This window comes from Brassica napus, unplaced genomic scaffold (genome assembly GCF_020379485.1).
Source record: "Brassica napus cultivar Da-Ae unplaced genomic scaffold, Da-Ae ScsIHWf_280;HRSCAF=462, whole genome shotgun sequence".
Lineage (NCBI taxonomy): Eukaryota > Viridiplantae > Streptophyta > Magnoliopsida > Brassicales > Brassicaceae > Brassica > Brassica napus.
In genome coordinates, this window is record NW_026016076.1 from 21,583 (window position 1) to 37,500 (window position 15,918).

The following is a 15,918-nucleotide window of genomic DNA, read 5'->3' on the forward strand; positions in this document are numbered from 1 at the left end:
GTGTTCCGAGACTTCCTGGACGAATCAGTGATCATCTTCATTGAAGATATCCTGATTTACTCCAAGGATGAGGAATCTCATCGGAAACACCTGAGAGCCGTGCTGGAACGATTACGGGAACACAAGCTCTATGCAAAACTCAGTAAATGCAGTTTTTGGCAGAAGAGCATTGGGTTTCTCGGCCACATTGTGTCCGGTGAGGGCGTCTCGGTGGATCCAGAGAAGATCAGGGCAATCAAGGATTGGCCTCGACCACGCAGTGCCACAGAAGTCAGAAGCTTCCTAGAGCTGGCAGGTTATTATAGAAAGTTTGTGAAAGGATTCGCAAGCTTGGCTCAGCCTATGACACGGTTGACCGGGAAGGATGTTAAGTTCACATGGTCTGAGGAGTGTGGGAAATGTTTTTCCTTCTTAAGGACATGCTGACTAGCGCACCCATTCTGGTTCTTCCAGAGGCCGACAAATCCTATGTGGTTTATACGGACGCGTCCATAACAGGACTAGGTTGCGTATTAACCCAGCATGGGAAGGTCATCGCCTATGCGTCAAGGCAATTGAGAAAACATGAGGGAAACTACCCCACCCATGACCTTGAAATGGCTGCGGTAGTGTTCGCCTTAAAGATTTGGCGATCATACTTGTATGGTGCCAAGGTTCAGATACTTACGGACCATAAGAGTCTTAAGTATATATTCACCCAGCCTGAGTTAAACTTAAGGCAGAGAAGGTGGATGGAGTTTGTAGCTGATTACGATCTTGATATCACCTATCATCCGGGAAAGGCTAATCTGGTCGCAGTTGCCTTGAGCCGGAGAAGGGCCGACGTATCAGCCGAACGAGAAGCGGACGACCTGGACGGTACGGTTCGTGCCCTACGGTTGAACGCATCGACCAAAGAGTCTGAACCACTCGGATTAGAGGCGGTCAATCAGGCCGACCTGCTTACCCGAATTTGGTTGGCTCAAGGTCAGGACGAGAACCTAAAAAAGGTTGCTCAGAATGATAGGACGGAGTACCAAACTGCAAAGGATGGTAGCATCCTAGTAAACGGTCGGATCAGTGTTCCTAATGATAGGAGTCTAAAGGAAGAGATTATGAGGGAGGCTCATAAATCCAGATTCTCGGTTCATCCTGGTGCGACCAAGATGTACCAGAACCTTAAGAAGTTCTATCATTGGATCCGTATGAAGGCCGATGTCGCGGAATGGGTGGCCAAGTGTTCCACTTGCCAACTCATCAAAGCAGAACATCAAGTGCCTAGTGGGTTATTACAAAGCTTGCCTATTCCGGAATGGAAATGGGATCACATCACAATGGACTTTGTGACTGGGTTCCCTACCACGAGGAATAAGAAAGATGCGGTTTGGGTTGTGGTTGATCGCCTAACCAAATCAGCACACTTCCTGGCTATCAAAAAGTCGGATGGGGTAGATCAGATTGTACGTAAGTACATTGATGAGATCGTCCGACTACATGGTGTGCCGGCAAGCACTAAACTCTTTGTTGACATATTTTTGATGTTTCCTTTCAGAAAACTTTCTTCAAAAATATTAATTTTTGAATTTTTGGCTTCTCGGGTGATTTTGGCTATCCGTTGGTGATTTTGGCACACATGTGCTGTCTGTTCAGTACACACAGGACGTCCGTGTGTGTCCGTCAGCACACACAAGACGTCAGTGGCTGTACGTGTGTGTCCGTCAGCACACACAGGACGTCCATGGCTGTCCTTGTGTGTCCGTCAGCACACACAGGACGTCAGTGGCTGTCCGTCAGTACACATATCAGCACGTTGGTCCTTGGACTCAGCACGCTGACCTTCCCGTGGACTGTTCGGGTGATTTTGGCCCACATGGGCTGTTTGTTCAGTACACACAGGACGTCCGTTGGTGTCTTCCAGCACACACAGGACGTCCGTGGCTGTACGTGTGTGTTTGTGCGTGTCCGTCTGTGTCCGTAAGAACACACAGAACGTCTGTGGCTGTCAACCAGTACACATCTCAGCACGTTGGTCCTTGGACTCAGCATGCTGGCCCTTCGCGTGGACTGTTTGGATGATTTTGGCCCACGTGGGCAGTCTGTTCAGTACACACAAGACGTCCATGTGTGACTGTGGCTGTCTGTGTGTGTCTGTGTGTGTCCATCAGCATACATAGGACGTCTGTGGCTGTCCATCAGTGCACATATCAGCACGTTAGTCCTTGGACTCAGCACGCTGACCCTTCCCGTGGATTGTTTGGGTGATTTTGGCCCATGTGGCCTGTCTGTTAAGTACACACAGGACGTCCGTGGCTGTCCGTGGGTGTCCGTCAGCACACACAGGACGTCCGTGGGTGTCTGTCAGCACACACAAGACTTATGTGGCTGTCCGTGTGTGTCCGTCAACACACACAGGACGTCTGTGGCTGTCCATCAGTACACATATCTGCATGTTGGTACTTGGACTCAGCACGCTGACCCTTCCCGTGGACTGTTCGGGTGATTTTGGCCCACTTGGGCTGTCTGTTCAGTACACACAGGACGTCCGTTGGTGTCCGCCAGCACACACAGGACGTCTGTGGCTGTACGTATGTGTCTGTGCGTGTCCGTCTGTGTCCGTCAGCACACACAGGACGTCCGTGGCTGTCCATCAGTACACAAATCAGCATGTTGGTCCTTGGACTCAGCACGCTGGCCCTTCCCGTGGACTGTTTGGGTGATTTTGGACCACGTGGGCAGTCTGTTCAGTACACACAGGACGTCTGTGGGTGTCTGTGGCTGTCTGTGGCTGTCTGTGTGTGTCTGTGTGTGTCCGTCAGCATACACAGGACGTCCGTGGCTGTCCATCAGTGCACATATCAGCACGCTGGTCCTTGGACTCAGCACGCTGGCCCTTCCCGTGGACTATTCGTGTGATTTTGGCCCACGTGGGCTGTCTGTTCAGTACACACAGGACATCCGTGGGTGTCCGTCAGCACACACATGACTTCCGTGGGTGTCCGTCAGCACACACAAGACGTCCTTGGCTGTCCTTGTGTGTCCGTGTGTGTCCGTCAGCACACACAGGACGTCTGTGGCTGTCCATCAGTACACATATCAGCACGTTAGTCCTTGGACTCAGCACACTGACCCTTCCCGTGGACTGTTTGGGTGATTTTGGCCCACGTGGGCTGTCTGTTCAGTACACACAGGACGTCTGTGGGTGTCCGCCAGCACACACAGGACGTCTGTGGCTGTCTGTTTGTGTCCGTGTGTGTCTGTCAGCACACACACAGGACGTCCGTGGCTGTCCATCAGTACACATATCAGCACGTTGGTCCTTCGACTCAACACGCTGCCCCTTCCCGTGGACTGTTTGGGTGATTTTGGCCCACGTCGGCTGTCTGTTCAGTACACACAGGACATCTGTGGGTGTCCGCCAGCACACACAGGACGTCAGTGGCTGTCTGTTTGTGTCTGTGTGTGTCCGTCAACACACACAGGACGTCCGTGGCTGTCCATCAGTACACATATCAGCATGTTGGTCCTTGGACTCAACACGCTGGCCCTTGCCGTGGACTGTTTGGGTGATTTTGGCCCACGTGGGCTGTCTGTTCAGTACACACAGGACATCCGTGGGCGTCCGTCAGCACACACAAGACGTCCGTGGCTGTACGTGTGTGTCCATCGGCACACACAGGACGTCCATGGCTGTCCGTGTGTGTCCGTCAGCACACGCAGGAATTTCGTGGCTGTCCGTCAGTACACATATCAGCACGTTGGTCCTTGGACTCAGCACGCTGACCCTTCCCGTGGACTGTTCGGGTGATTTTAGCCCACTTAGGCTGTCTGTTAAGTACACACAGGACGTCCGTTGGTGTCCGCCAGCACACACAGGACGTCTGTGGCTGTACGTGTGTGTCTGTGTGTGTCCATCTGTGTCCTTCAGCACACACAGGACGTCCATGGCTGTCCATCAGTACACATATCAGCATGTTGGTCCTTGGACTCAGCACGCTGGCCCTTCCCGTGGACTGTTTGGGTGATTTTGGACCACGTGGGCAGTCTGTTCAGTACACACAGGACGTCTGTGGGTGTCTGTGGCTGTCTGTGTGTGTCCGTGTGTGTCCGTCAGCATACACAGGACGACCGTGGCTGTCCATCAGCGCACATATCAGCACGCTGGTCCTTGGACTCAGCACGCTGGCCCTTCCCGTGGACTATTCGGGTGATTTTGGCCCACGTGGGCTGGCTGTTCAGTACACACAGGACATCCGTGGGTGTCCGTCAGCACACACATGACGTCCGTGGGTGTCCGTCAGCAAACACATGACGTCCGTGGGTGTCCGTCAGCACACACAAGACGTCCTTGGCTGTCCTTGTGTGTCCGTGTGTGTCCGTGTGTGTCCGTCAGCACACACAGGACGTCTGTGGCTGTCCATCAGTACACATATCAGCACGTTAGTCCTTGGACTCAGCACGCTGACCCTTCCCGTGGACTGTTAGGGTGATTTTGGCCCATGTGGCCTGTCTGTTAAGTACACACATGACGCCTGTGGGTGTCCGTCAGCACACACAGGACGTTCGTGTGTGTCCGTCAGCACACACAGGACGTCCGTTGGTGTCCGCCAGCACACACAGGACGTCTGTGGGTGTCCGTGAGCACACACAAGACTTCTGTGGCTGTCCGTGTGTGTCCGTATAGTTTCAGATAGGGATTCAAGGTTCACATCTTACTTCTGGAAGGCTTTCCAGAAAGCTTTAGGAACAAGAGTGAACATGAGTACAGCTTATCACCCACAGATGGATGGACAGTCTGAACGTACGATCCAGACATCGGAAGATATATTGCGAGCATGTGTTCTAGACTGGGGTGATTCCTGGGAGAAACATCTACCTCTGGTAGAATTTGCGTACAACAATAGCTTCCATAATGGTATTGGCATGTCGCCATACGAAGCTCTGTATGGGCGTCCATGCAGGACACCCTTATGCTGGACCCAAGTTGGGGAACGCAGCATGATTGGTCCAGAGATTGTCGAAGAGACAACCGAAAAGATCAAGTTCTTGAGGGACAAGATGAGACAGGCACAAGATCGCCAAAAGAACTATGCAGATCGAAGAAGGAAAGATCTCGAGTTCCAAGTAGGTGACTTGGTGTATCTCAAAATGATTACCTTCAAAGGACGAGTCCGGATCTCTGGAAGACGGAAGTTAGATCCAAGATACTTGGGGCCGTTCAAGGTCATTGAAAGAGTTGGGATGGTGGCCTATAAGTTGGACTTGCCGGCCAAGATGGACGCATTCCATAATGTGTTCCACGTCTCCCAATTTCGGAAATGTTTGACGGACCAAGACATCGCTCTTCCTACCATTCCAGACGATCTTGGTAAGAACCTAACCTTGGAAACGAGGCCAGTTTGAATCATAGATAGGATGGAAAAAGCAACAAGGAAGAAGACGGTCCAGATGGTCAAGGTCGTCTGGGACTGTAATGGTAAGGATATAATCACTTGGGAAACCGAAGCTAGAATGAAAGCAGAGTACCCAGAGTGGTTGGATCAGTTTGTTTCCGAGGAAGCATTCGATTCGGATTCAAGGACGAATCCATCCCAAGGGGGGGAGACTTGTCACGCCCCCAATCCTGAGTAGGATTGTTGGGACGGCCATGGTTCGAGGAAAACGTGCAAGCCAGTCTTAGGACATCATGGCAAGCGTTCCATGGTCGAGAAAGAAGGTTAAGGACATAAGGAAACTTAGAATTAACCTTATACAAGCTAAGAGACAGCTAGGACGAGTAAGACGGTAGCTGGAGGATGTGGACGAGTAGCTCGGCCAGCTCAAGGAAGCTAGGTTCAGTTCACTCTAGCTCAGTCCCTACTAAGTCAGCTCCACTAGCTGGACTACTAGCTCACTCAGCTGAGGCAGCTGAGAGTCAGCTCATCTCAGCTAGACGGACTGTCTGGGCTTTAGGCGGATGGTCCGGGTCCGGGTCAGTGGTGGGCTGTGAGGTCCGGCCATGAGGCCATGGGCTGTTGGGTCTTAGGACAAGGCCATGGGCTAAGTCCAGGAGGCTTGGGGCGTGGGTTGGGCTTGTGGCCGACCCCAAACCCAATCAGAAAGGGCGATGGGATGCAAGTGGCCGAAAGGGGACAACCCTTGGCCGATGATGCCCATTCGCTAGCAAGTCATGCCTGTTCGTGGGGCAAGACTTACCCCCTCGTTTTCTATCAATATGGGGGCTCTCTGATCGATTTCATTATCCAATTCCAGAGTAAAATACTCAGAGAAAACGTAGAGAGAAAGAGAGAGTTCCGGCCAAGAGAAAGGCCGATTGTGGTGGTGTTGTGTTCCGGCGACTCTGATCGTTTGAGAACTAACTCCGGTCAAGAATGGGAGATCAAGACAAGGAGAAGAGAATGGAGAACCCAGACGTGGTTCACAAGGTATGTGATGGGCCGTGGCTCCATCAGACAGAACGGACGGTCCATGCGACCGCACCGCGGCTCTGCTCGGTTCCTAAGTCCCATCCGGCTCTCCTTATCTGTTTCAATTCGTTTCTCTTCTCTTCTCTCTGGTTAAACACGAAAGGTTGTTTTGGTTGAGTCCAAGGGACACGTCCCTAGGCTTTGGCCGAACATAACCAAACCGCTAGCCTAGACACGGGTCGGTTAGTGATCCGATCGCACCAAGACTGGGCGGTTAGGACGAACGGTTGGGAATGACCCAAAGGGCACGAGTTGTCAAGAGTCATGAGTGTCCAAGAGGCACGAATGGCCAAAGGGTGCACGTTCCAAACGGTGTCTTTCGGGACAGGTTAGCACCGATCCTTATGGATCAGCCTATGGCTTGTCTAGTCAAGACAAGGTCACGGTTTTTCTAAGCCAAGGTAGAGTCGCAAGGTCTGACCGGTTGCTAAGCCTTCCGGATTAGGCTTGAGGCTTACTCGGCCGATTGGATCCAGGCCTAAGGCCGGATCAGGTAAGGGAGTCCGTTGGGCCATTGAGCCGGACTCCATTGGCCGGTCGCACCTAGATTCCATCCGGTTAGACGGATTGGTCTTTGGGGACGATCCGGATCTGTTCGTGTGTTCTGTTTATCTATTCTGGACTATCTATCTGATTCTAAGTCAAGGGGTGGTTGGTTGAATGACTTAGGATATGGTAGGTAGGTTCATACTGTTTATGATTGTGTTTACTGAGGTTTATCTAAGTTCTAGGAACCAAGCCAAGCATTGTAGAATCAATCCGTTCTATTCTCGGTTATGATTAATGTTTATCTGGTTGTGGTTTCAGGATCTAAGGATGGTTCTGGTCAAGCCAAGGAGCCGTGAAGGCTCGGTCAGTGAGAGGCTGTGTAACGTGTGGTTAGATGATACTAGGGATGAACTAGTGATTGTCTATGAGACTGTTAAGAAGTTGTGTATTGAATCTCATGTTTCTAAGTAATACAAAGTTTATACATTGTTATTCCACTGTGCAATCTGTTCCTTTGTTTATGAACCTCATATTCGATTATGACTTAGCAAATAAAAGACTTAAAATGGATTAAACAAGCAAAGAAATTAATAAGTAAGCATTCGTATCCAGTTGGGTCAAGCGACCAGGAACGGGTCTTACAGCATTCGTATTTCATAGTTAGAGTTGAAATTCTTGGATTTATGAAAGACGAACAACTGCGAAAGCATTTGCCAAGGATGTTTTCATTAATCAAGAACGAAAATTGGGGGCTCGAAGACGATCAGATACCGTCCTAGTCTCAACCATAAACGATGCCGACCAGGGATCAGCGGATGTTGCTTTTAGGACTCCGCTGGCACCTTATGAGAAATCAAAGTTTTTGGGTTCCGGGGGGAGTATGGTCGCAAGGCTGAAACATAAAGGAATTGACGGAAGGGCACCACCAGGAGTGGAGCCTGCGGCTTAATTTGACTCAACACGGGGAAACTTGCCAGGTCCAAACATAGTAAGGATTGACAGACTGAGAGCTCTTTCTTGATTCTATGGGTGGTGGTGCATGGCCGTTCTTAGTTGGTGGAGCGATTTTTCTGGTTAATTCTGTTAACGAACGAGACCTCAGCTTGCTAACTAGCTACGTGGAGGCATCCCATCACGGAGACTATGGCCATTTAGGCCAAGGAAGTTTGAGGCAATAACAGGTCTGTGATGCCCTTAGATGTTCTGGGCCGCACACGTACTACACTGATGTAATTATCGAGTTCACACCTTGACCGACAGGCCCGGGTAATCTTTGAAATTTCATCGTGATGGGGATAGATCATTGCAATTGTTGGTCTTCAACGAGGAATTCCTAGCAATTCATCAGCTCCCATTAACTACGTCCCTGCCCTTTGTACACACCGCCTGTCGCTCCTACCAATTGAATGATCCGGTGAAATGTTTGGATCGCGGCGATGTGGGTGGTGTAACACCCTGATCCGGCCGACAAGGCCGTGGTCGAAGCCTTACATCGCCTGGTCCACTTCCTGGCCGAACCTCTTAATTTGTGCCCTTAATTTATAATATCGCCTAAAGGCGAGGGCTAACTTAAACCTTAGATAAAGACTTCCCTAGTCATTAATAGCTTAGATCCTTTCAACAGATACGCAGCAGATTATTCTCTAGTTAACCATTGGTCTAAAACCAATCTAACACTTGTATGGTCGAATCACCTTAGCCTTGGTCAGTTTACTCAACTACCAATTAGCTTAAAGGTCAATCCTAAACCCAAACTAAGCCATACGATTCTGAGGTTCCATTCCCCTAAACCATTCTATCTTGATCTACATAAGTAAATGCTAGATCATACCTTTGCCACATCTATGGAGCTTATTAGCTCATTAGTCCTCCATTGACTCAAATTGCTCTTGCTTGACAGCTGAACCCCGATCATTTAATGATCTTACTTAAGGTCCTTATTGTGACTCCTGCATCAAACACCTCCCCTAGGTACTTAGTCATTCAACCAACCATCCCCACAGACATAAGTAACCTTTCAAAAGTCTTTGAAAGGATAAGGGTTTGCATCTGGCCTTTCTCGGCTCATGCACAATCCGAAATCCTTTTGCCTTATAGGAAATAGTACCAAGTCCATCTTCTGGACTGACAAAGCTCATTATATCCTAAGTCAATCAACCAACCATCCTCACATGACTTGGAACTAATGAGTCTTCATCTGGCCTGACCGGCCTTGGGACTTAACCCAGACAACATATATGATTTGTTCATACCAACCGATGCATTCATTAATCAGGTTAGGACCGACACCTTGAACCATCATTCAGAGGTAAGGTCAGCCATACTCAACCATGATCAGATCTTACACGGCCTTCCTTGAACAATCACACTTAGGCTCAGTATCTATGGTCTACGACACATAGTACTAGCTACACGCTTCGTCATGACTCTTAGCCAATCTCGAAGCTATCAACACCAAGGTTGATCTCTAGAAGCATCACATCAATACTCTTACTCCAGCAACGTGACTATCCATACTAGTGTTCGTCCATCGAACCATCGTCATGAAACATGATACGACTACTAGACTTGATAAGCCATCGTCCACTTAGCATGTACTGATATAACCGGCCTTCCATTGCCATCATGTGGGTCTAAGCCCTACATGAGGTATATGGCACCTATCCTACTCACAAACCCAAGGTTGATCGTAAGATATCCCACTTAGCCTTTGCGGCCAGAACCATCCATCCATTGACCATGGATTATGGTTCATACATCAATCATGTTGTACGGATTGCCTTATCCTTAAGGCCTTCGCTATTTCCTTACAATCATGTATTGACCTGTAGGACAACCTATTTCCATCATGTGGGTCCACGCCTAACGTAATGCATGTGGTGTCCTTGTGACCATCGAACCACTCGTACCCTTTTCGGTCCCGTTCTGTTCGTACCCTTTCAGTTCCGACCCGTTTGTACCCGTTCGGTCACGAACCATTCACATCCGATGGATCATGATACGTTTGTACCTCTTGGATCATGACACGTTCGTACCTCTTGGATCACAACACGTTCGTACCTCTTGGATCACGACATGATCGCAGATCTTGGATCACGATACATTGCATCATTGGGATCACGATGCACCCTTTGGTCATTGGTACCCTTTGGTCCTCGTACCCTTTGATACTTGCAACCCTTGGTATCTCGTATCTTTTGGTTACTTGCATCCTTTGGTATCTCACAACCTTTGGTAACTCATGACCCTTGGCAACACGCAACCTTTGGCGACTAGTACCCTTTTGATCAAACCTACCCGCTATGGTTAGCAATCAACGTAACCAACCATGACCCCATAGTCTATAACGTGGTAATATGGTTAACTATCCCGTTCCATATATATATATATATATCATATAGACATAATAATATAAAGAGACAGAGATAGAACCACTCACAGCCGCGATAGCCCTTACCGATCGGTCAATCCGTCTCTCGGCTAACCACCCTTGGACCCTTGGTCCTTGGCACCTATTTCCCTCCAGGAATAGGTCTTCCTATTGGCCTTAGTGACTTATAAAAGCCACGGCCTCATATGGCTAAAGCCATACTCACCATGAACCGGATCGTGCCCTTATGGCTTTGATCCTGGATTATGCCCTTCCGGCTTGGATCCTCTTTTCTCATTGGGGATCCCTTTGTTTAGGACGTATGTCTTTTGTCTCAGACAGAATGAGACTGAATGAGAATGAATTCATAATCCCTGGACGTCCTCCCCTTTATATATAGAACCAAAGTTCATGTGTGAAGAGTCACATCCCTTCGAAGCATCCTTTTGGGACAGATCTTGGCCATCGATTACAATCACTGGTCCAGATCGTACCTGTTCAGAAATGGAAGGTTTCAGACCTTATAGGCACGTCCAACCCAAGACAAGACCTGGTACCCAAGCCCACGGCCTGCCCACAAGAGCCCAACGACTCATGGACTACATGGCCGGACCTTATGGTCCGCCACTGACCCGGACCAGGACCATCGAGCTGAGATGAGCTGACTCCCAGCTGCCTCAGCTGAGTGAGATAGTAGTCCAGCTAGTTGAGCTGATTTAACTTGGAACGAGCAAGGCTGAGCTTGACCGAAATACGTCTAGCTGATCGAGCTTCTCGTAAGCATCGCCCAGCTTCTGTACAGCTTATCCTAGCTGACTTCTTTCTCTTATAAGGTTAAGTCTCAGCATCCTCACGTCCTTAACCTTCTATCTTGGCCATGGAAAGCTAGCCTTAAGGTCTTAAGACCGGCTGGTACGTTTCCCTCGAACCATGGCCGTCCCGACAATCCTATCCAGGATTGGGGGCGTGATAAGTCTCCACCACTTGAAATGGATTCGTCCTCGAATCCGGTGATGATTATACCTTGTCTTAAGACAAAATATTCCAACCGAACTTATTCTAGTCTTGATCTGGGAATAGAACAAGCCTGATTCAGAACAACAAAAACCACTTCGATGATCAAATTCCTGTGACCATCGTTGTACAAGTCTCCCTTACTTGATAATGATTTAACCACAAACAATCCTATCAGGGGGTCCTTCTGGTTTTGCTTATGGCACCCTTACTGGTCTACTTCGACCACAGTCGAGGGTCCATCAAGCATTCATTCAAGTGATACTTGTAATTCCATCCAAAGACATTCCTTGTGTCACTAGACGAACTCTCCAGGTTGCGGTCCTAGTATCCAACAAGTCTATGTCATTCTTTTGAATATCATCTTCTTCAGATTTTATTCTATCTCTGATTATAGTCCACGACTAGATCATAACAAGTCCCTAGGACATGCTGCATACTCGAGCCTTAGTATACTTGGCCAATCCCCACGCCACTCGATGTACCAGTCAAGTCCTCACGAACTCGTTCCAATCTTTAGCCTTAGCTGCTCGCCACTCGATGTACCAGTCAAGTCCTCACGAGTCGTAACAGATTGTTATGGTTCTTTTGTCCTTTATGGACAATAAGGTTCATGACCTCAGCCAGAACGTACTGGATCATCAACTTAACCAGCCACAACCTTTTCAGGCTTGGCCACATTGCGATCTTAGTCCCTCCAGACTAAAAACGCCTCAGACTTGACCTATGTCCTTCACTGGACTTTGTCATAATTCGATCCTGGTCCATTTATGGACGTGATCGTATTCTGGTCCTGGTCCACTCAGGGACTCGACTGCTTCACCCCGACCATAGGTCCATCTCCGAATAGGTCGTGGCCTGATCCTCATCCCTTACTGGACTTGATCATTCTCTTCTCAACCTTAGGTCAATCTCCGACTTGGTTGTACTGTGACCATGGTCCTCTCTCGGACGTGGTCGACTTCAGCTCGGCCATCTCGGCAGGAGCCATCAGAAACAGACTCTAGGACAGCAGAGCTGCCCCTGGTTCCAGTTCAATCATAAATGGATCCGACATATCAGGGGGGACACCCTGTAGCGAGCGGAACACATCTGGGAACTTATACACCAACGGGTCCTCAGACAGATCTTTCAGATCAACAGAATTTGCCGCGCTCCATAGTGGTAATTGTGGTCAAAAATACTTCACAATCCCGTCTAAGCATCTGATCCACACGGAATGCTGACACCACTACTTTCCTTAAAGCCGGACTCAGACATTGGATCTCGATACCAACGAGGTTCCAGACAGATCAATAGTTGTAGTTGTGGTAAAAAAAATACTTCACAACCCTGTCTATGCATCCGATTCACTTGGACTGCTGACACCCCTTCTTTCCTTAGAGCCGGACTCAGACTCAGACTTTGGTACTGGATCGGGTGAGGTCCAGTCTCCAATTGCAGACGAACTTGGTGGCAATCGAGAGTGGTCCAATACTTTCCCAAAGAGATTCATGCATAGGATCATCTCATGATTCTGTAGGCGCGTGGATATTTTTCTCAATCAGATCTACATGCAGATTTCTCTACTAAATCATCACCGGGATATTTTTCCTGAGCCCTAGTGAATGCATTATTTGCCCACCGGCTGCCCTCACTAGTCTCGAATCATCCCAAAACTCAGACAGAACATACTCTTTCCGACCAGTCCCGGACTCACAAAACTATGTGTAGCCTCTGTTTTTCGAAAAGTATGTGTGTTTCCACACCACAAATCCACTTGTGGAAAACATCTCAGTTCATGACCACACCACAAAGAACGTCCCATAACATCCCTCCTGACGTCGCCAATCACTTAATACTTCCACTACCATTAGGTACCTAGATGAGTAGGATTTCGGTTCGATCACCTATTTGGAAAACGTCCCATACCATTCTCCAAAGCGTCTTACTATTGCAAATGCTCACACCATTCGTAACAGCAATTATAATATACTACAATCCCCATCAAACTAAGATACTTAACATCATGTTCTTCCAATGATTGGAACGAACACCCTGAGTTTCCTCATTCTTTCTTTGGATGGATTCAGATTGGAATTGATTCATTCCATCTGACTCGATTAATGGAAACCTACCTTGACTTATACCGAGTCCTATCTGATCCATCTGATCAGAAGTCCACTCGTGTACTGGTCATGTAGTGTCTCCCTTGAGTCAGATTTTAATATTGCATATGCTTTACTTATTATGAACGACCATCAAGGGATAACACTTTACTTCAGTAGAATGCTGCACGTTTATTTCAACCCAAGCCACTCTCTGGTCCATGTTACTTCCCTTTTTCAGGTCATCCATAAACAAGTCTTGCATTGCTTCCATCCCTTCCAACCCGTCTATTACTTCTAAATACTAGATCTACCAACCTTTCTGTTTTTAGGTTCTTGCCCTTGGAAAACGTATCTTGGCTAAGCCGGTTCATCTTAGAATTCCCACATTCACAAGCATGATACCCTAGCTTTCCTCAACTCTTTCTTGGCTCACCCAAACTAAGGTTTCATAGTCATCATAGTTTTGGAAATAATTTCGGTATGAAACTCATAATCTTAGAGCGTTGTCCTAAACAGGATCAAGCATGCTCTGATACCAACTTGTAATAGCCCGATCCGGCCGACAAGACCGTGGTCGAAGCCTTACATCGCTCGGTCCACTTCCTTGTCGAACCTCTTAATTTTTGCCCTTTATTTATAATATCGCCTAAAGGCAAGGGCTAACTTAAACCTTATCTATAGTCTTCCCTAGTCATTAATAGGTTAGATCCTTTCAACAGATACGCAGCGGATTATTCTCTAGTTAACCATTGGTCTAAAACAAATCTAACACTTGTCTAGTCGAATCACCTTAGCCTTGGTCAGCTTACTCAACTACCAATTAGCTTAAAGGTCAATCCTAAACCCAAACCAAGCCATACGATTCTGAAGTTCCATTCCCCTAAACCATTCTATCTAGATCTACATAAGTAAATGCTAGATCATACCTTTGCCACATCTATGGTGTTTATTAGCTCATCGGTCCTCCATTGACTCAAATTTCTCTTGCTTGACAGCTGAACCCCGATCACTCAATGATCTTACTTAAGGTTCTTATCGTGACTCTGCATCAAACAACTCCCATAGGTACTTAGTCATTAAACCAACCATCCCCACATACATAAATAACTTATGAGAAGTCTTTGAAAGGATAAGTGTTTGCATATGGCCTTTCTCGACTCATGCACAATCCGAAATCCTTTTGCCTTATAGGCAATAGTACCAAGTCCATCTTCTGAACTGAAAAAGCTCATTAGATCCTAAGTCAATCAACCAACCATCCTCACATGACTTGGAACTGATGAGTCTTCATCTGGCCTGACCGGCCTTGGGACTTAACCCAGACAACATATATGATTTGTTCATACCAACCGATGCATTAATTAATCAGGTTAGGACCGACACCTTGAACCATCATTCAGAGGTAAGGTCAGCCATACTCAACCATGATCAGATCTTACACGGCCTTCCTTGAACAATCACACTTAGGCTCAGTATCTATGGTCTACGACACATAGTACTAGCTACACGCTTCGTCATGACTCTTAGCCAATCTCGAAGCTATCAACACCAAGGTTGATCTCTAGAAGCATCACATCAATACTCTTACTCCAGCAACGTGACTATCCATACTAGTGTTCGTCCATCGAACCATCGTCATGAAACATGATACGACTACTAGACTTGATAAGCCATCGTCCACTTAGCATGTACTGATATAACCGGCCTCACCAACCAAAGGTTGATCGTAAGATATCCCACTTAGCCTTTGCGGCCAGAACCTTCATCCATTGACCATGGATTATGGTTCATACATCAATCATGTTGTACGGATTGCACTAGCCTTAAGGCCTTCGCTATTTCCTTACACTCATGTATTGACCTGTAGGACAACCTATTGCCATCATGTGGGTCCACGCCCAACATAATGCATTTGGTGTCCTTGTGACCATTGAACCACTCGTACCCTTTTCGGTCCCGTTCCGTTCGAACCCTTTCAGTCCCAACCCGTTTGTACCCTTTCGGTCACGAACCGTTCACATCCGATGGATCATGATACGTTCGTACCTCTTGGATCACGACATGTTCGTACCTCTTGGATCACAACATGATCTTTGGCAACACGTAACCTTGGATCACGATGCACCCTTTGGTCCTCGTACCCTTTGATACTTGCGACCATTGGTATCTCGTACCTTTTGGTTACTTGCATCCTTTGGTATCTCACAACCTTTGGTAACTCATGACCCTTGGCAACACGCAACCTTTGGCGACTAGTACCCTTTTGATCCAACCTATCCGCCATGGTTAGCAATCAACGTAACCAACCATGACCCCATGGTCTATGACGTGGTAATATGGTTAACTATCACGTTCCATATATATATATATATATATATATATCATATAGACATAATAATATAAAGAGACAGAGATAGAACCACTCACAGCCGCTATAGCCCTTACCAATTGGTCAGTCGGTCTCATGGCTAACCACCCTTGGTCCTTGGCGCCTATTTCCGTCCAGGAATAG